This window comes from Chelonoidis abingdonii, chromosome 4 (genome assembly GCF_003597395.2).
Source record: "Chelonoidis abingdonii isolate Lonesome George chromosome 4, CheloAbing_2.0, whole genome shotgun sequence".
Lineage (NCBI taxonomy): Eukaryota > Metazoa > Chordata > Testudines > Testudinidae > Chelonoidis > Chelonoidis abingdonii.
In genome coordinates, this window is record NC_133772.1 from 64,617,437 (window position 1) to 64,640,234 (window position 22,798).

The 22,798-nt window shown below is 40.6% G+C and overlaps 1 long non-coding RNA gene across 1 annotated transcript in view; it reads right to left on the bottom strand.

The window, feature by feature from the left end:
* Positions 1-1,233: 1,233 nt before the first annotated feature.
* LOC142046759 (uncharacterized) overlaps positions 1,234-22,798 on the bottom strand; it is a 347,351-nt gene continuing 325,786 nt past the window's right edge. The window contains exon 2 of the long non-coding RNA XR_012655762.1: positions 1,234-3,268. This is a non-coding gene — a long non-coding RNA (uncharacterized LOC142046759). The remainder of the gene's footprint in view (positions 3,269-22,798) is intronic.

A 22,798-nucleotide genomic window follows, 5' to 3' on the forward strand; every position in this document is an offset into this window, starting at 1 on the left:
TGCTCCGTCAGAGGCTTGTCCACTAAAGTCTGAATTCTGGCAAGTGCTTCATTACAAAAAAAAAAAAAGCAACCCAGCAACCTATGATTTTTGTCCTTAATGCCATTTTATCAAGGGCAGCTGTGAAACTGATACATATTAAGGTGCTGATCCTGCACTGCTGAAGTCAATGGGAGTTTTGCTATTGACTTCATTGTGAACAGAATCAGGTCACATAGGTTTTATTTTGTAAGCAGTTTCTAAATTACAGGTGTAATTTTACATGCCTGTGTTTCTAGGTAATTTTCCATTACTGAATTTTCACATGCACATATATTTAAGGTTTGCACATCCTGGGTGAAATTCAATGCGCTGTACAGAAGGGCAGTACTAGGTTTGTGCAGTACTGGATTTAAACAGAAGCTAGGAACTAAGGGATCAGATAGCAAGTGTGAAAAATCAGGACAGGGGGCGGGCGGTAATCGGAGCCCATATTTAAAAAAGCCTCAAATATCGTGACTGTCCCTATAAAATCAGGACATCTGGTCACCCTACTAGAAACCTAAATAGCTTTGAGGATCTGAGTCTAAGTCTCTTTATGTTTTAGATCCCCCCTCTGTAAGATGAATGATAGCATGGTGAAGAGGGCTGTATAAGTGCCTAGGCACAGAGACCTTGTTACCTGATTGCCATTGAGAAAATGGAACTCGAAATTCAAGAAAAGAATTTTTAAACCAAAGTTGAATGCCTAAATTCCTATAAAGAATACTTGATGATAGCTAATTTTTTTAAAGAATTTGAAATAAAAAAGTCTGATTAAAGAATAAATAACAAAAACCATTATACAAAATGTTATGCAGCAGCAAAGTCCATCAACCCCTTCACAATGATAGTAGGAATCAGGGAAAGGTGAAAGCTAATATGAAATGTAATTTAATTAAATTGACTTCTTGCATCTTATAAACTTTAGTTTTCATAATGCTGAAATATTTTGAAAAGCTATGAGCCTTACTTCCTATGAAACACATAAGCACATTGAGAATAATATTACACATATGTTCATGCATGCTGTGCCCAAAATACCTTCTTGGGAGCTAGGAGATGTAGATTGCCACATATTCGCAGGGGCGAAAGGAAATGTAGGCCTGTTATTTACCAGGCTGCACGTGGCAACAGACTATATAGGTAAGAGATGCAAGGAGAGTATGGGTCACGAGGCAGACTGCAGACACACACACACACAACTAAAATCAATCAATTTAAAATTTTATTGGGGATAGTTACAAGGGGTAAGAGAGCAGCTTATGATTAGCTAATAGAGTTAACAAAACCTAAAACACACAATGCCTAAAATATCTACTAACAATATTTACAAACAAAATGCAGCATTTAGTAATAACTGATACTTACAAATACAAACCAACACATCACGACCGGCAAACGTAGAAGCTCTATTTGAAACACGTGAGCTGAGAGAGAGGCTTCGAGGTGATCAGGCTCGGTTACGGCATACACGGCATACACGGGATACACGGGACACGTTTTCTCCTCTCTCTGCCTGCACATGGCAGGGCAACCCCTAAAGTACTCACTATGACATCACAGAAGTGTCATAGGGGACGGGCCCCAAAACCTGTGTGTGTTCGCCTCTGATTGGCACAAGCAATGTTTACACCAAATAGGGGAGCAGGTGCCAAAAAGTCTGGCTTTGCCCCCAAAAGGTGAGGTAATGCATATTGTTGTAGAATGGGTCCAATACTGAATGACAAAAGAAGAGGCCAGGGCAATACCGGTATGGCAAGTGATACAGGATGCAGACAGGAACCCATTCTAACATGCCCCCGTGCCCTGGCCGAAATAGTTTGGCCGAAAACCTAAACTTCCGAGTCCGACTCTTCATTCCCACCTACGAGGGAATGCGCTTCGGGGGTGGAAGCGATGTAGGCCGAGGCAACAAACTTGTGAATGCAGGCTTTTATGAAGGCACATCCGAGACAGAGAAGAGCGAGCCCAACCAGAAGGGACACAAACAGGGATTGGAAATAGGATTTGTAGGGCGCAAGGCCAAGCCAATTGAGCCATGACCAAAACTGGAAGGTCTCTCGTGACTCTCTGACAGTAGAGCTCAACGTTTGCAGGTCTTTAACAATTGAGGACAAATTAGGAGAAATAGATGGCAAAGAAACACAACATTTATCAGCAAATTCTGGATATACTTCAGCAAATTTAGTACAAAATGAGGAAGATTGTAACAAATATTGAATCATTAATCTATTTTGAACACTATACTGAGCAAGGGAATTTAACTGCTGATTAACTAAGGAGAAGCCCTTGCTTGTAGTATTAGCAAGTGTTTCAATAGCAAGGGATTGAAACAGCACTTGATCACGTAACATCATATAACCAACAGGGTTAAAAGTAACAATGGCGTAGGCGAGGGAGGAGGCTGCTGTTTGCAGACGAGTCCAGAAGGATTGGGTACTACGACGGTGCCGATGGCTAGATGGCAAGGTGTAAATACCTCCGCCTTGTAGATATAGGGTACCAATGGTGCATATACCCCGGGGATTGGGAGGAAGTACAGCAAATGCAACATTACCACAAATCCAAAAATGGCCAGGTCTTAAGGACGAAAATGTGGTATGGCTCCACCCATTATTGGTTACAGAATAAAAGGTGGACGTGCGATTAATACATGCAGCCTCAGCATGATGCAGATGCAGGGCATGAAATAGATACATATGTGTTAGGGAGGTATAGAAGGTTCCAAAAAAAATATCATGATCAAAACGATAAAACAATTAATGGGACGGGGGGGTAGGTAAAATTAAGAGTGGGTTTAGTTAAGGAGGTATTAGCATAAGAGAAACTTCACATAGAACAATTAGAATATGCACCAACCCAAGTAGGGGCTGGGGTTAAACTATTACCAACAAAAACCCAACAATGAGGTGCTGGAACTGTAATACCCTTAATTAAAGGAAAGCTATGATTACTTTGACTTGAATCATTAAGAACTGGAAACACATAAGAATTAAATTGTGAAGAACAATTTACACTAGATATATTAAATGAAGAAAAGTTATAAACTCTTGGTACAAATTGAAAGGGTAATGGATATTTAGGTGAGAACTGAGTGGAGCAAACAAGGCAATCTTCTGGACTTAAGCGCTGACAGGGACTGGTTTCTGCTGACCTCCTGCACCCAGTAGGGAGCGAACCAAGTTTGTAGTCCACCTTCTCCTAAGGGCTCCGTGGGCAAAGATGTTGTGAGGGAGAGCAGCATAACCTGTAAAACAGAATAATACGAGCCCTGCTCAGGGGCATTAGTTTGTTTATTAACAATTACATTTGCTGAGCCAGTTATGATGAACTAGCTTGTCACTGGGGGCACTTGTAGCCACTAAGTAGGTGTTAGGGTACTTGCTGGCCCGTAGGTTCTCGATGGCCAGAGGCTTGGGTTAGAAGCCATATCAGTGTATAACAGAAATGGTTTATCAAAGTCATGTTCAATAACAGGATTGAATCTCTTTACAGACTCAAGGTAAAACTTAGTTAGAACAATAGTGGATTGGATCTGCTGTTGCAGCAGGACTCCTGTCTGTACATTCTTACAATTCTTGGTAACAGCAACACACTAGTTGCAAAAATCACCATTAGCAATAACAACAAATTCATTGCAAGTGTCCAGTTACAATCCTGTTTGTCAGGCCAGACCCTTGGATCAACACCATTGGAGTTTGGGCATTTCAGGGTTAACCTGTGGCTTCCCTTTGCAAAATGTAGTCTTCTCTTTTCTCCTTGTTCTGCAGGACCAAACCCTGATTTCTCTCGCTTAACCAAATTCACTGGCTGAGGGGGTGGGCTCTTTGTACTCACAGCTATTAGCAAGTCTTTCTTCTCCCTGCTAGTCAGGTAATTTGCATTAACACAGACACTAGCATGGAGACATTTCTGTTTCAACCACATTGTTTTTCCAACAAGCTGGCCACGCACACACACAGCCACTTGATTACAGGGCTGCTTAACTTTTGTAACAGCTTCTACTCTATTTGAGACCTTCTCAAAGCTACCCCCACTGGATTTTTCAACAGGAAAGTCAGTGGATCCATTAACAACAGAAAACTTTTGGCTGTTAGGAACTAAAACTTCCTTGATTAAATCACTTTCACACCCTTTAGCTGCAGTAAATTGCTTGCACAGATTACCATGAGGATTTCTTTCCTTAGCAGCTTTTCTAAGCAACAATTCACCCCTCTCAGAACTTCTGCCCTTACCCTTTTCACCTAGGGCTTGCTCTAAAGGAACACTTCCCTGAGCCACAACAGATTCTTTCTGGGTCTTACTTACATTCAGAATTACTTTTGGCCCATTAGGCAGATTCCTACACAATTTCTTTTCAGGCAAACTCATAGACTCCCTAGATAAAACGTTAGAGGTACTCTCCTTCCCTTGGCAACTTTCCTTATAGTCACTGGCAACCTGCAAGTTGTTAGGCTCAACACACACAAGATTAGGAATTATTTCCTCCTTGTTACAAGTTGTTAAACTGTTAGTAGGTAACACAATTAAATCACCTTTCTGCTCTCCTTGTGCCCTGGCTAGGGTATCACCCTGCTTAGACAGAGCTGCTACACTCTTTTCCAACTTTGCTAAGACACAAACTGGATGCAACCTAGTTACAGTGCCATCCTTCCCAGCAGACAGGAACTCAGGACCATTCCCTTCCTGGGCTTTAGTTGAATTCAGAACCAACTCTGAGACAACTGAATTACCCTTAACCATCACAGGCTGAAAGGCACCTTCTGTCTGCTCCACAGACACAGAAAAGCTGGAGACACATTCTCCTTCACCAGACACACAACTTGGGATTTCATTTCCCTTGTCCCAGCACACAGGGCTGTTTACAGACAACTGCTTGGAGACCGAGGTAGCTTCCTCCATAGGCAAGTCAATACCCCTAACAGACACAGGCACATTTCCTTCACTGTTACAATTTTCCACACAGGAAACAGGTAAGGGATAGGGACACTCATCTTCCACTATTCTTGTTTTCCCAAACTGCTGACTAGACACAGCCATAAGCTCACCAGGCACATTGCCACTCCCAACAGACAAGCTGCTGCTTTTTTCACTACCCTGAGCTACTTCCAGCAAATCACAGTTACCCATTTCAGGTTCACTTTTACAAGCTGTACTAGTCAACAATTCATTACCCATTACAAATTTACCCTTTTCTTTCTCAGTTAGGGCTTCCACCTGACCATTTACTTGAATTTTCTTCTGAGAAACATTCTCAGATTTATATTTATCGGGTCGCAATTTTATGGTTTTCTTAATTAAATTTAATTTTTTTATCATTTGGCATAATAATTTGCGTGCCGGATTAGCAGGTATTACCCGAGGTGGGGGAATCAATTTGGAAACGGTACCTCCGGATTTTTTAACAATGCGGCTACATTCTCTCCAAAGCTGAGAGGGATCTGCAGCACCGAGGTTCTCCACAGCCTCCGTGCACTGAGGCTGCAGGGAACAATCGGCTGGCTGACACCTAAAGCTCGGGTGGCACCGAAGGAGGCAACCTGTATCTGCCAGGGTTAATGGTACAGTATAGCCTTTTTGAGTTTTTCCCGAGTCAAGGGAACAGATCCATTCCATTACTGGATCAGTCGAATTTTTGCTAGTAAAAAGGTGAAACTGCAAATGTTGGAACTGTTCAGTTTCATTGTCTGCGCGGTCTGCAGCGTGCCACGGGCATGGCCCAACTCCCCTGCATCCTGTTCGTGACGCCATGTAGATTGCCACGTATTCGCAGGGGCGAAAGGAAATGCAGGCCTGTTATTTACCAGGCTGCACGTGGCAACAGACTATATAGGTAAGAGATGCAAGGAGAGTATGGGTCACGAGGCAGACTGCAGACACACACACACACAACTAAAATCAATCAATTTAAAATTTTATTGGGGATAGTTACAAGGGGTAAGAGAGCAGCTTATGATTAGCTAATAGAGTTAACAAAACCTAAAACACACAATGCCTAAAATATCTACTAACAATATTTACAAACAAAATGCAGCATTTAGTAATAACTGATACTTACAAATACAAACCAACACATCACGACCGGCAAACGTAGAAGCTCTATTTGAAACACGTGAGCTGAGAGAGAGGCTTCGAGGTGATCAGGCTCGGTTACGGCATACACGGCATACACGGGATACACGGGACACGTTTTCTCCTCTCTCTGCCTGCACATGGCAGGGCAACCCCTAAAGTACTCACTATGACATCACAGAAGTGTCATAGGGGACGGGGCCCAAAACCTGTGTGTGTTCGCCTCTGATTGGCACAAGCAATGTTTACACCAAATAGGGGAGCAGGTGCCAAAAGGTCTGGCTTCGCCCCCAAAAGGTGAGGTAATGCATATTGTTGTAGAATGCGTTCAACACTGAATGACAAAGGAAGAGGCCAGGGCAATACCGGTATGGCAAGTTCTACAGGATGCAGACAGGTACTCATCTTAACAGGAGAATACTGTATAATAGTGAACTATACTTATAATGGTACATCTGGCACAAATATGACATGAAAAACTAGGAGAGATTTTCCTTTTTCAACAGGTAATACTAAAGTTAGATATATAGAGAAATATATTAAATAAACATATTAAATAAATTAAAGACATATTTACGCATCTTATTACATCTCTTACAAAAATATAGTACTAGAATTTTCTGCATCATCTGCTATGGGCCTAAAACCATTGGAGACAATAGAAAGGCTCCATTAACTTCAGTAGGCTTTGGATCAGGACTTAGATTCCTATGGCTAATTACCTCTGGAACCACTTTACTCATTGGTTAGTATCCTTCCTTTTCTGTCTTGTGCCTGACTGCCGTTTAGCTAGTAAGCTTGCCAAGGGAGAAACTGTGCCTTGTCTGTGTTGATATAGTGCCTAGCACTTTGCAGATGTGACTGCAAACTAATAATAAATGATCATCAGCACTGGCATCTTCAATTGCCCATTACGACCCCATTTTTTTATCAATAAATTCTGTGAAAGAAACTAATTTAAGGGTGGGATTCTCAAAAATGCTCAGCATTGGCCTAGTTTTGTTCTCATTGACCTCAGTGGGAAATCTCGACTTTTGTTATTAACTTCTGAGGGATTGGAGTTAGGCCAGGGCTGAAAATACTTTCTTAAATACATTTGAAAATACTATCCTAAATTGATCAGAGCAGAGTTCGTTTAACTTTATGTCTGCTTCCCTCAGTGTAAAGAAGGGATGTTTCTTCCAGATGATGAAAAATGATGCAAAGTGACCACAGCCTTCCTGGAAAGCCTGTTGGGGCCAGTTCAGCCAAAAATGTGTGTAGTACTGATAGTGAAGGCAGATGCACAGAGTCAGTGTATTCCTTCAGCATCCTTTGCTGGCAAAGTTTCTATTGTATCTTAAAGCTACCTTCCACTGGCAAAAACACCCAGGAGATGGCTGGCTGTGGTACCATCACATTCCCTCCCTTGAGATGAATCTCTCTTCCAATGCTGAAGAGTAATTCACATCTTCCTGTGCCATCTTGGGTGAAGTTGGCCATTCAGAAGATGTAACTGATATGATGAAGGCACAGAAAGAAAAAAAGAAAAGAAGATATTTGGAACCTCTGCAAATGCTTATGAAATATTATTATGAGAAAAGCAACATCTACTAAAAGGTCAATAGAACTCATTGATAAATGGTGGGGTGATGGTTGGGAAATGGCTATTGCAAAGGTGGAAAAGATTTCATAGTGCTTGAGTGATGACTTTGAGGGGATTTATTCTTTGTTCCTGGCCCAGGGCTGTATACACTTTCTATAAAATAAAAAAAAAAAAGATTTTAAACAGAAAGCTTAGATTCAATGTCCCAGCACTGAGAATTCATTTGTGTTTTATAGAATTACATTTACAAGCCTGGTAGATTCATGAAATATATTTTCTCAAGTCAGTTATGAAACTCGAATGGGTTAAATTAACCAGGCAGTATAAATGTGAGCTGAACATATGGTCAGGCCCGCAGAGGGTTTTAAAAAAAAGCAAATGTCTGGTAAAACAAGTAAAGTCCAGCCTCTGAGAATATGTTGTCAGCATGAAAAGAGCCCTCTTATTTATCACAATGAAAAGAAGGAGACATCCACCATTATTTCACCTCTCTGGTATCACACAGTGAAGTGGACGAGAAACAATGTTTAAATAGAGACAAAGAGGGAAATGATTGGAAGTTTCTTTGGGGAAACTGGTGTGAAGAATGGTGGGGGATGGATAGAAATCTTTGATGGCTCTGCCTTTAAAGGAAAGGAGAGAAAATCTAAAATGAAGTCCCACAAATTGCAACAAAAATTGCAATTCCTAGGAGCATTCTTTTGTGTTTTGCCTCTAATTGTAGCACTTCAAACCTAATGGGTTGAATGTTTTGGATATTTCAAGTCCTTTAACTGAAACAGTTCATCACTGTAAAACACTTATTACTTGTTTGATTAAAATTGTTTTTGCAAGCTTTAGAATTTATCGTGGAAATCAGTCATTTGGATGCCACGTGAAAGAGGGTACAATAAATGTCAACACTTCCTCTTCTGTATGATGTGTCTCTGGATCAGAAATTATTTTCCCATCTCTTTCATTCTTTGCAGAGAAATATATTGAAAGGACCAAACATTTATTAGCGTGGTTTCCTTTTTCTGAGAGCAATTTGATCCCACACATTTGTGCCTGCATTTTTAGCACCATCAATTGAATTTCAGGTGGGATTTTCAAAAGTGTTCTGTGTTGATCTAAATCAGCCCCCATTACAGTCAATAGGAGTTTTACTGTTGATTTAAATGGGAATAGGTTTAGATCTATGCAGAGAGCTTTTCAAAATCTTGTCCCATCTGATCTTTCATGCCTGTAGCATGAGAGTGGGAATGCCAATAAGATAGCAATAGAAGTGTTCCAATTGTCACCCCCAGGTCATTTTGTGACTGCAGATTCTGCAGACATGATGTGGACCCATCTCTTTTGAAAAGGTACCCAATAAAGAGCAAACATTTTTGCCTGCATTAATATGGAGTCTCTCTCTTCTAGGTTACCTGCTAAAATTTAGCCCAGGTTGTTAGTGACAGAAAGTTGTGGTAGCTATGGGTCCTCTGGTGTTATAAGTCTGTGCACTCATAGTCTTCATCCACATCAGAAAATCATATTGGCACTAACTAGTATCCTTTGATAGTCCTTTGATACCCTCTCCTTAAAAGAGGCAGAGCCAATTGAAGTAGCTGAAAAGAATCCCATTAACTTCGATAGGTTTGGATCAAGGCCTTAATGATCATTAAACATTTTTCCCCTGGAATATGTTGTTTACCTATTCACTTTCAGTAATTTTGCCTGATATGACATAAAAATTGTTCCATCTGATTTGTAAAAAGCATTTTTTCAAGCAAAATAATCTGCCTTTCACTTATCACAAAATCTAATGTAACTTGATTAGTTTTCACTTTTTCATGAAACACTACAAGTGAAAATGATTTTTATTGATTCACATAATCCCCAACCAGTTATGATGGGAGAAGATATCTAATCATTCTTTCTTTGCAGTTTATTTTGGTTATTTCAAATCAAGATGTGAGCCAGATTCTCAGGACCATTTCTTCTGCACCTAGCTCAAGATGGGTGGCCACAAAGATGGATTTAAGCCACATTTATGCATCCTGGGGGCTGCTAAGCATTGGTCCTGTCCTGACATTCAAATTAGAGCAGCCTAAAAGCTGTTCTAACTTGTTCAGGCTCATAAGGGCCACCTGGTGTTAATGCAACTGGGGATTGGCCAGACATAGCAGCTCTTTGTTTACACCCCATATATGGGACAAAGGATGAGGCAGTGCAAGAGCTGCCATTACAAAGGAATGCTTTCTTGTCCAGTTAAGCCACCTGTGTGGCTATTTTGGGTTTGCAGACCAGTGCAAAGCACCCATAGCAAGGGTCATGATCAGGCCTAAGCTATTTTACAATACACTGGGATTTTTATTTATGCTTTAGATAAATGAAATGAATCAACTTTTAGTCTTTGTCACTGTTTCATGTGCTGGAAAAGTACGTGGAGGGAGAGTTGGCTGTTAAAACAAATGAAAATTCAAAAACAGAGTGTATAAAAGCTTACCCTATACCTAATCCCTTTGAGAGATCTTAGAGTTTTAACAGAAAATAGATCCATGTAGGCAGTAGGCCTAGTTCTCTTGAGAAACACTCAGGGCTTGGCTACACTTGCAAGTTGCAGCACTGGTGAGGGGGTTACAGCGCTGCAACTTACTCGGTGTCCACACTTACAAAGCTCAGCCAGCACTGCAACTCCTTGGCTGCAGCGCTGGCTGTACTCCTGGTCTGCTACGGGTGTAGCGAATCCAGCGCTGGTGATTCAGCGCTGCTCATCAGGTGTGGACACGCACCAGCGCTGTTATTGGCCTCCAGGGTATTAAGAGGTATCCCAGAATTCCTGTCTTCAACAAACCAGAAGGTACTCCCCGGAGCTACCAAACACAGCTGCTCTTTGCTCCAGCGAGCGAGCCGAGCCGAGCCGAGGCTTTGGAATGTTCACAGCTGTTTGCTTGAGGAGACAAATAGCACGGCGGGGGGGAGGGAGTCCATTGGAGAAGCTGCTTATCTTCTGAAGCCTTTTTACATTTAAGAGTGATTGAGAGAGGGGTGGGGAAATGGCCAGAATTTGCAAGGCAGGGAGCTCACAGTGTCTGCTCCAAAAATCCGCTCTCTCTGTCTCCCCGACGCTCCCTGTCACACTCCACCCACCCCCCGCTTTTGAACTTGCAAGGCAGGGAGCTGTCACAGTGTCTGCTCCAAAAATCCGCTCTCTCTGTCTCCCCGACGCTCCCTGTCACACTCCACCCCACCCCCCCTCTTTTGAAAAGCACGTTGCAGCCACTTGAACGCTGGGATAGCTGCCCACAATGCTCCACTCCCAACAGCGCTGCAAATGCTGCAAATGTGGCCACACTGCAGCACTGGTAGCTGTCAGTGTGGCCACACTGCAGCGCTGTTCCTACACAGCTGTACGACCACAGCTGTAACTCCCAGCGCTGCACATTTCCAAGTGTAGCCATACCCTCAGAAGTAGCTTGCAGTTCAAAACATTTTGGACTTATGGCTCTACAGGCTTGTTTATTTGACTTATTTACCTGAAGACTTGCAGGTTAAACACAGCCATCTGCAGTCAATTGTCCTGGTTAATGGGAGTCATCAAGATTCCAAACCACCATTAATGGCCCATCCTTTACATAATTACAATAGGCCCTCAGAGTTATATTTCATATTTCTAGGTTCAGATACAAGAGTGGTACATTTATACAAATAGGATGATCACACTCAGTAGATTTTAGGCTTTGTAATGATACCTGACAAGAGACCTTTTACATGAAGCGTATGCCAGTTACATTAGCATATTTTCATAAAATCATATAGAGTGCAACATCACACCCTTTTCTTGAAATATGGTTGTAGTCTTTGTTTAGCCTCTTCCTACTAAAATTTGGGATTTTCCCATTGATAAATGCTATTATTGCAAACATGGGGCATGCAGTTGTGCATGCATTTTTCATACATAATTGTCTGGACCTAATTCTGAAATGCATGCTTTAAATGTTAAGTGTGCAATTTTTAAAAGATGAGATCCGTTGGTACGCCCACATAAAATACCTACATACTTGTAGTAATTGAAAAACCCCACATTTGTCTTTCCATTGCCAAATCAGTGGTCATGCTACCTGATTTGTGCATGCAAATACTAGTTTGCATTTTAAAGGTGTGGTTGGTTGCAAAGTTCTAAACTGACCACAGACAGCACTCCAATTTCTTCAGTATTTTGATCTGAAGATCAGGGGGGCACAAAAATCAAGATGGACAACTTTGCTTTTTCTTTAATTCTTGCGAAGTGATCATTTAACAAAGTTTTGGAGCATCTAGAGCCCTTCTAATGAGTACAGTTATGTCCTCTAATGACAGGGTGAATTTCAGTTTACTTACCAGCTCCTTGGCCAGATTCTGCTCTCAGTTACACCAGTGTAAATTCAGAGTAACCCCATTGATGTAAGCAAGAGCAGAATTTGGCCCTTAATGTTTCATTTCCCAAGGACGTGGAAATATTTTTTTTTGTGGGCAAGGATCATATCCCATGAAATGGACACTAATTAGAATTATAATTTTAGATATTTTTTCAAAAAATAAATATATCCTTCATAGACATATTTTACAGATCTATTTTTGCAGAGCTTGGAAAACTTGAACTAACATTTCTGCTTTCAACTGTCATTCTGGCATTGGAGGTTAGTAAACCAGACATTTCTTTTTAATTGCATGTAAAAAACAGACTATTCGCCTTACATTTCAAACTCTGTATTGGCCCACACTCTTGGAATTGCTTGAATTCTTGCTGGCTCACTAGTCAGGTTTTTATTTGCTTTCTTTTCATCTAGAGACATCTGCATTCAAGCTTGTGAGGGAGTGTGAAGTGAAATCATTGGGGAAATTGTAGTGGGCACCTGAGCTTGTGGGAGACTGGAGGTGGGATTGTTCTTAGTTGAGAACTCTGTTATTCTCACCTACCAGACAGAGACAGCCTTAAATCCTCTTCTTATATACTGCAAGGCAGTTCAACAAATAATACACTGGAGGTGTTCGATAATATTCTGTAAGAGAAAGTAATATTAAACCTGGACTACACTGTTAATAATAAATAAAATAACTATGATTGTTTGAGTTGTGGTAGCACCCAGAGGCTTCAGTCTGGATCAGGGTCTTGTTGTGCCAGGCCTCCTACTAACACACAGAAAGACAAAGTCCCTGCCTCAAATAATTTACAATCTAAGGATTAGATCTTGCAACTGGATCCCCGAGATAATCTCTGTACCTGAGTGCAGTCATATGGGCATGTCTGGATTACTCCTGCGTATAGGCTTGTGGGTTTTCATTGTATGTGTCTTTTTTTCCCCATTCCCTTGCAAATGTATCTCTTCTTCAACTTTGCTTTCCCTCCCCCTTTCTGGCAATCAGGTAAGCAAGCTGTTTTTTTAATGGCCTCACCCCTTTTTTTCTATCACTCAGGACAAAACTCAGCTACTCTTTGATGAGTTCCCTGAGTAAAATCCTGTCCCTATTGATGTCAAGGCAAAACTACCACTTCAATGGGACCAGGATTTCATCCCTTCTTTCTGAATCATTAAAACAATGAGCTGGCTTCTAAACTCTCTTATGTCCATATTTAATTCTTGCACTATGCCATCTGGGCAGCTCTCTTGGTTCCCAATTACCCAAACATGTTCACCTGCAATAACCCCGGTAGTCACTGCAACAGAGTAAGTAGGAGAGTGGGAATTATTTCTTGATTTCAATTGTATGTAGCTTGTGTGTTGGCATAGTTCTTCAAGCCCTATATTAATCACTGAAACCAGCACATGCTTCACAGTACTGTGAAGTCAGACCACTTATATAGGTTTCCAAGGCCTTAAATCAGACAGGTTAAAATACCTTCATAGAGTTTAGGATATGGAAGAAGAAGCAGTATAACACCATGTGTTAGAATGTGCTTGTAGAAGTTGGTGATGAGTCTGGGATATTGAAATATCAACAATCCCTTTCTGCATGGAAGGTAATGTGGTAATAAAGCAAAAAGTATGCTGGCCTAATTCATTTTCATGTAGTATCTTGAAAAATCTTCTCTCTGTGTGTCCATCATGCCACAAAAAATGGCAAAACTTCTAGATAATCTGCTAAAAAAATACTAGGTAGACAGGAGTGTGAGATAATAACTTTTATTGGCCCAACTTCTGTTAGTGAGAGAGACAAGTCTCACCAACAGAAGTTGGGCAAATAAAAATACTATCTCACCTATCTTGTCTTTAAAAATACTGGCAAGGACCAAGGTGTAGAGTATCACAATATCCACCTTAACCATGGACTGGCAAATTCCACATTGGTTGACATACCTGGGTTTTTACTGTTATGGTGGGAAAATTCCAGAAGAACTGTTCTCAAATCCTTCAGAAGAAATAGCATGCAACTTCTTTTTACACTAATTGTCAGAAAGGTCAGAATTTGGTCCTGAATTTCAGCCTCCTCCTAGTTCTGTTTGTTTCTGGGCTTTCATTTATAAAGAAATGTATATTTTATTTTGTGTTGTCTATTGTTGAGTTCCTTTGCCTAAGAAAACGCGGAAAAATATTAACAGTGTGTACAAATAAGCTAAATGTTGTTTTCCGACAAGAGTTTGTTTTGAATAAGATGTTCAAATTCTTTTATGAAACCTGTCTTAAGAAACATACCCAGTGGTTTATAATTTCTGACTGTAAACTATTGCATGAAGTGAATATATATGTTAAAATGCGCATGATGCATCTTTCCACTATTGAGATTTCAAAATCCATCCTGATTCGCTGCTGTTTACATAAGGGAAATTAAAAAATTGATTAGTTACTTCCTTCTCTGCATTTCTATACCTTGAATGGCTATTTGCGGTGGCTAGGCAACCAAACTCACAATCTTTGGAACAAGTAGCAGACTTCATAGCAGCAGGGGCTATGAAGCAAGAGGCTCTGGGATCAATTAAAATGCCAGGCTTTTCCAGGCTAGTTTCCAGAGCATCTGTGCATGATTCCACATAAATTTAGGGAATTAAAGATCAGACAAAGATAAATATTTCTGTGCTTTGGTTAACATTGAATTAAAATGAGGAGATGAAATATGACAAGACCATGCAGACTGAGGCTACATTTACACACCTTTCATTTTATTTTATTTTTTTAAATCCAGTTTCAATATTTTAGGTCTGTCATAACCATAGTCTGTTTAAATCATAATTGGGCAGAGCTGTGTTGGGACTGCTATTTCAAAAGTTTAAATAAAGATAGGGTATTATCAAATGGTTAAGGTAATATACATTACAATTGTATATACTTATATAAAAAGATCCTTCAACAAAAAAACAGTTTTCCTATAGTCAGACATCGTTAAAAGAAGAAGACTCTCAATGTAAATAACACATTCTGGATAACACTGTAGCTACAGTCAGTCAGAAACATTATTTTATCTTTTGAGGTAAGCAACAATATTTGTGTGTATGAAAGATACTGAAGTAAATTACATTCCCACCTCAACAAGAGGCTGTAACAGGAAGAAAATAGGTCTCCTTTCTTTCTGTTGTTCTTAGCTGTGGAGAAAACAGAGATTTAGTGAAGCAGCACTCTTTATAAAAGGGCTTGGTTGAATGAACAACCTACAAGCCTTTCCTTGCTGTGTGTAGATGGAGAGCAGACATGTCACATAAAAGTGATAAGATGATGTCAGCCAGTTCACAGGAGGCGCTAGCTACATGAACAGACACTGCAGATTGAACGAAGAATACAGCACACCACGTGATAAAAAATCCTGTGACACTGTGCAAAAATGCTAGAAACAACCCTTCAGTCAAAACAGCAAACAGAAAAAGCAGTTGAGAGCTGAGAAAAAAATATATAGTTTAAAGCAAATACTAGTTATAATTAAATCATTCTGCTTTATTTACATATGTGCCACTTCTGTCATCAGAGTGATGAGCATATACATAGATAAAGGTGATAATTTGACCCTTTAATTAGGCTGGGATTTTTGAAAGTGTCTAAGGGAGTTAGATGGCCAACTCCTTTAGACACATCAAAATCTCATCTCAAATGCTTCAATTAATGCAAATTTACTACAGCACATCATTTTATTTGCACAGACTCTGAAAGATACAGAAGCTTCCCCCTGGTGCTAGACCACTGAAATTAGGTTTGGTAACAAGGTGGTTTGTAAAAGCAGCAGAGAAGAAGCATATGTAGATGTAATACAGACTTTGCCATGGTACTTAGGGAGCTGTATTAAGAAAAGCAAGGAGATGAATAAAATTCAGGCAGTGTATGGTATCAGGCTCCAACACAGGTCTAGGAGAATTTAATACAGTCTCGGAGAAAACTCTAATAGAGCATGTTTGTGACAATTTATTGTGTATTTTATTGGTTTCTGAAGCCTAGATCATGTTATACAATGCCAGCTCTTTCTGCTGCTTAAGAAAGGATGAAAGCTTTATGAGCACTGATAGCTGCTCCTTTGATATACTTCTGAGAGCTATCTGAAGTAATGCCTTCTTGGGCTAGAATAACTTTAGCCTCTCTTCCTGTGATGTGACTGCATCTCCACCATCCATCTTTCCTATTGAGAACATATTTTAAAGGAACATTTCAAAGGACTTACTCCATATCCATTGTTGTTAGGTTTTGGCACCCCATGCCAATCTCAGGCTATAGAAGAATGTCTCCCATTGTTTAAAGTCATTTACAAAATCATAGTGGAAGATCTGCCATGACTCCCCCTCTCGGTGTCATGGTTAAACATACATAGCTCATCTTGCCACCATATATGGCATTCCAAGTCCTCGGATCTCTCCTCCTAACACAGCTAACAAAGCCCCAGGAAGAGAGATCCGTCATAGTTCCCTTTCACTCTTACACTTCAAATGAATTAAGACATGAACAAAATATTTTTCTTATCTCAATATTAAGTCAGACCTTTTGTGAGGATTGAAAAGTGTGATTCATCTTTTTGTGTGCTTAGTTTACTTTTCTTACACATCCACATTTTAGTACTCCTGCACCTCTGTGGTCTCAGCCCAGCTTAAAACCAAGAAGTAGTGGAAATCTCATGCAAAGGCATATTTTGACATTTATGGCTTGATTTCTTACCCAAAGAGAACTGATGGGTGAAGAAACGTTTACTCCTAAACCCCAACCTTGACTACATGTTATGAGAAAAGAGGTCTGAGCATATCCCACACTTATTATTATAAATAATAACATAGTTCTATAATAGTAGCACAATATAATTAATCACCTTGTAGATCTCTGACTTAGTTTCCTTCAAAGTATTTATGTGTATGTGTGTTCTGGAGTTAGTTTAAATACATCTATACCATATCATCATGCCCAACCTTGCCTCCTTTGGAGAAAATGTTTACTAATTATTATTCTTCTATTTATTTTACTTTACATTTAAACTGTACAAGGCCCAGAATTTTCAAATGGTTTCCCTTATTGCATCTGCAATTTTTTGATCCTTCTCTATTTGTGAATACAATCCTTCCCTTTTTACAGGCAAAATTTTTAAGCTGTCTGTCAGTGCAGTTGCCTGCCTTTTCCCAAAATGTAGCCTTTTTTGTGTGTGTCAGGGTGAGAGATTAACAGCTGACCTTCAAGGGCCAAATTCTCAATTACATTTGATGAATTTCTGTTAAGTTTATATTTAGTTTCAGATATTTGAGATTAATAAGTATAGCATTCCACATCTCATTTGTGTCACATTTGAAAGCCTTTTATTGACTATATACACAAGAGCATTAAAGTGATGCAGTGTGTGCACCTAGTAAATTCCATCTTCCTTCAGATTAGTACCTATTTCTTTGCTCTGTAACACAGGAGGTCACAGTGAGAGAGATGCCACAGATACATTGTACACTATGAACAAAAGTGTCTGAAATGTAGTGCATGATGACCTTGGATAAGTGCAGTGCAAAAATCGGCAACCCCAACTACAGCGGCCTAATTCTGATCTCAGTTATAGGGATAAGTCCCTCAGTGCAGAACAGGGATACGTCCATTGAAATCAGTGAGACACAATGGCATGAAACTGGTGTAAGATAAGTGTCAGTTTCAGCCATTTCAATCTTTGGGCTAACTTGAATGCACGGGATGACATCTAGTTACACTACCGCAGGAGTTGCCTCCTGCTTCTTTCTTTCTTTCTTTCTTTTTCTTGCGCTGAAACTTTCTCGCTCGGCGTATGAAAAAACACCCCCCTGAGCGCAGCAAGTTACAGCGCTGTAAAGCGCCAGTGTAAACAGTGCCCCAGCTAATCCCCAAGGCGAGGTGGAGTACGTGCAGCGCTGGGAGAGCTCTCTACCAGCGCTGGCGCCGGGACCACACTCACACTTCAAAGTGCTGCCACAGGAGTGCTCCCGTGGCAGCACTTTGGAGTTTCGAGCCTAGCCAAGCCCTTCCTTCCTTCCTTCCTTCCTTTCTTTCTTTCAATGGTGTAGCACACTCCCTCCATTGTGTACCCTTAGTTCTTCTGATGGTTGGTATGTAGTAGAGGTGGAGCCAAAACTCCTCAGTTCACTCCCTGTACCTCTCTGCTCCAGTCCCTTCCAGCTCCTTGTTATGAGAGCAGGGCCAGCTCCAGGCACCAGCACAGCAAGCAGGTGCTTGGGGAGGCCAACAGAAAGGGGCAGCACATCTGGGTCTTCGGTGGCAATTCAATGGTGGGTCCCTCAGTCCCTCTCAAAGGGAAGGACCTGCCGCTGAATTGCCGGCGAAGAAGCCCTGTGTGAGAGTACCCTGTGTGAGAGTACCAGCTGCACAGCCTTTGCTTCTCTCCTCACCCCCCCTTTCTGTGTTGGACTTAAGATCTGGTGAGCCCTAATATGGCCACCAAAGGGTGGAGGAAAGGCATCTGACTCTCTTGTACCACTGCATTAAGGCCAGTCATAATCTAGTCCTTTCATGAGTTTCAGTAAGGAAAGCAATTTCTAAGATGCTGTGAATAGATTTTTGCATGTATCTTACACCATTTTCAGAAATGATGTCAGCATTTATAAGGAGTAAAGGAGTCCGAAGTAGCTGTAAAGCAATTTGACATATTGCACAGTCTGATCATGACTAAAACTAAACATTACCCCTCCTCCAAAAGTATCTGTGATTGTCTAAGGTGGCATCTGCCTGCCTGTTAAAGTCATTAACACTCACTGGTAGGAGCTTGGAGAACACATGATAATTGCTGCACTTCTACTGCAAATACAACTGTGATTTAATGCATCAGGTAAAGATTATTTACTTTTTAAAAAGTATAAATATATTTCTGAAGTTTCATGCAGTCAACTCTTTTTACACTTTAAGCAGGCCACCTTGGATCCCAGGCTCAAAGTGTGGGTCCAATTATAGATGGAAATCATGCCCTTCATTATTATTCTTTTTTTATCCATTTAAAAAAACCAAAATGATTAAGCACACTCTTAAAGTTACAGGCGCAAAATCTTATCCCTCTTCTGTATAAATTACATTAAAATGTCCCCATATAATGAAAATAACTAGCAGCTCCTCTAAAAGGAGGGTTACAACAGCGAAAAAAGCATACTCTCAGGTTGGATAATAAACCCAGCATGCTGAATTTATTGTGACTACTGATGTGCCAGGGCATGTGATTCAAAATCACACACTGTCTCTCTGCTCCGCTGACTTGCTTCATCTTGTGAACTGGTAGGATATTGGGGTCTACAAGGCTTCTGCAGGAGCAGGGCTAGCAAATGGCCTGCAGGAAATACACACACTTGGTTTGCTGTTGTTGGGCCATCCAGCTCAGAGACAGAATTTTGACATCAGCCCAGTCCTCTTTTTCTTGAGCATAAAAATATCTAACAGGAAGATGCTTTAAAACAAAACAAACAAATGTAAATCTTTGGGGAGAACAGCACAGCTTGAGGCCTGTCAGCCTTGACTGTGTCACTTTACATTGGGCTGCTTTTGCACTGTTCCAGTAACCTTAAACTTGCTGGATCCTGTCCCTGGAAGATTTCCCCCTAAGCAAGAGAATCCGCAAGTGGCATGAGCTTTCCTCAGCCATACCAGAGAATCAAGGCCGCTGTCTTTATAGCTTTCAGAATATCAATCATATTATCTACCTTAAAACCTATGGGGCAAAAATCAGACATTCCTGAAGTTTCACAAGAAGAAAGAGGGTATGTTTTTCAAAGCATTGTGCTGGGTTTTGGCCGTACAGTTCCCAGTAAAATCAATGGCTATTACCTGGCCAAAACCCCAAGCAGCCCTTTGAAAATCTACCCTTAATGTGAATAACTATAAAGTATATTTTAGTGCAGATGAATATGCTTCTACTGCACCGACAATTGTAAAAATAAAATGTCTCCCACTGCCGCCAACGCGTAACCCCCACAGATTACAGCAACACATGTGCTCACAAATGCAGCACAGATATAGCCTAAACTTGGCTTACTAAAATGAACCACAATCATTCTTTCCAAGAAATGGTTTAATTGTGTTGGCCTCGAAGGTTATTCATATTCTTGACAGACAATCTGAATAACAGAATGCTATGAATACACGCGCTTACTACATATAGAGCAGCTATTGCTGCACTTTCTGTTGCCACTCTGGTGCACCAGCCGCATGGCATCTAATTCTTCTGTTTACCATTGTTGCTGGCAGTGGTTGTGCAGCTGTTTCTGTGCTGCAGCCCAAGCTTTGGTTTCTCCGAAGTGTGGGTTTTGTTGCCCTCCTACTCATGTCCTTGTCAACCAAGCAGCGAGTGAGGTTTGGCAGGAACACTTGTCAAAGGCATTGACTTTCATTTTCCTTACAGCCTCCAGAAAATTGTTCACCTTGATGCTGAAGCCTACTGCTAATCCAACATCACGATTTTTGAATGCAAAGACCAATGTTTGGGTTCATCCCTCACTCTTCTTTATCTTTGGACCATATAGGATTGATAGTACCATATATATGACACTTTCCGTTAGCAAATTTTTGCATGCATTGAAGGGGAAAAAAATGTCACCCAGGACATTTTCCCCATTCTGTCTCTAGCTTCACTGTATCTGGGTGTGTGGGGTGGGGTGCAGGAGGGAGGGGCAGTGTTATGCTAATGGAACTTGAAGTTTCAGGTGATAAAATGTATGCAGTGGAGCATTACCATATTTTCATGACATAATTAGCTGCCTGTTATAGAATGGGCCCAATCCTCAGCTGTAGAAAATCAGAATATCTCATTGCCAGCTGAGGATCTGACTGTATGTAGTGTCTGAAACAACAGTTCATGAAGATAAGTTGTTCACTGACTCGGGAGTAAGTTTCAGGTAGAACTGGTTGAATTATTCATTGAGAATAATGTTTGTTAGGAACTCTGCCCCTTTTCTGTTTGTGTCATTTGTGAAGGGGTTGTGATTTCTTTGAAAGTCTTTGTTATCTGTAAGTATTCACTAGATACTATAAATCAGTATTTTTTGGCCTATGGGTTGTGTGCAGATTGTTCACCTTGGGACAGATCCTTATCTGCTGTAAATTATCATAGCTATGACAATTTTCACAACAGTCATGGCTTCATGAGTCAAGTGAGGATTTTCCCCCATTACAATTTGTTATTCATATTTTAGAGTTGGTCACCTAAGCCAGAAAGTATTGGTTTTGCTCCTAGATAGGATGACTGAAATAGGATATCAGTGACTAGACATTAATAAATTATTGATATTATATTATAGTATTTCTTATTATCACGTATTTACTTCTGTCCCGGTAGCATCCAAGACCCCCAAATACTGAGTCTCCCATACAGATTTTTTGAGTGAATAAATATTAATATTAAAAATACATTAACTTTTCAGGATTCACGACAATTTTAATGACTAGCCAATGGATTCTGAACACCCACGAATGATTAATAAGAGGATTTCATGAACAACAACAAATGAAACTCAGAGCTGGGATTCATAAACCAGGTTTTCAGTATCTGAGCAGTACCTGTTCCTGTTAGACATTTTCAGAGATGCACCAGTTTTCACATAAGTCAAAATGTATCTAGCATATGTCATATGAGAGCTTTCTCTTTTCTTTTTCTATGTATATCTATATGCTTATTGTCAAAATATGTCTGCTTCCCAAGATCTTTGAAACTGTTCCATGCCACACTTTACAGCTCAGATATTTTATCCTTCTGTATCTAACCACAGAGAATGTAATGATTCAATATTTTCCACAATACATGCCCACAAGAATAGCCAAACCAATGAATGCTTCAGTTTTACAGGCCTTAACATGCTTCGAAAGTCTTTGATCATAATGCTGTTATTCAGTTCAGTATAGCATAAGGCAGTGGTTCTCAAATCTTTGTACTGGTGACCCCTTTCACATAGCAAGCCTCTGAGTGCGACCCCCACATATAAATTAAAAATATTTTTTATATATTTAACGCCATTATAAATGCTGGAGGCAAAGCACAGTTTGGGATGGAGGCTGACAGCTCGCGACCTCCCATGTAATAACCTCATGACCCCCTGAGGGGTCCCAACTGGCAGTTTGAGAACCCCTGACATAAGACATTCAGGATGACATGCTGGCCTCATTAAAGTCAATCAGATTTTCACCATTGTCTTCAGTGAGAGCAGGATTTCACTCTCAGACTCCATATTAAATTAAGTCCTATTCTCACTATTGTTTCTGGGGTTCTGAAGATAAGGAAAGCACCTTCGATGTCACATGGAATGCATGTTCGATATCACAGACATACAGTAGAGGTGATTCTTGAAGTACCTCTAATGCTGTCTTGGTTTCCTCTTGGCTGTTGAAGTATCCCTATACCATTCCACTTAATTTATTCTCATAGAGTTCACTGTCATGGTATAATTCCCCACTCTGAACCTTAGCGTCCAAAAGATGGGGTACCAGCATGAATTCCTCTAAACTCAATTACCAGCTTAGTACTTGTAGTGCTGCCACCAATTAAGAGTGTTCCAGTGCCTGGTACACTCTGGTCCCCCCAAAACCTTGCCCAGGGAACCCCAAGACCCAGATCCTCTGGATTTTAACACAAGGAAAGTAAACTCTTTCCCCCACCGTTGCCTCTCCCAGGCTTCCCCTCCCTGGGTTACCCTGGAAGACTACTGTGATTCCAACTCCTTGAATCACAAAACAGAGAGGAAAATTCACCTTCCTCCCTCCTTCTCTCTCCCCC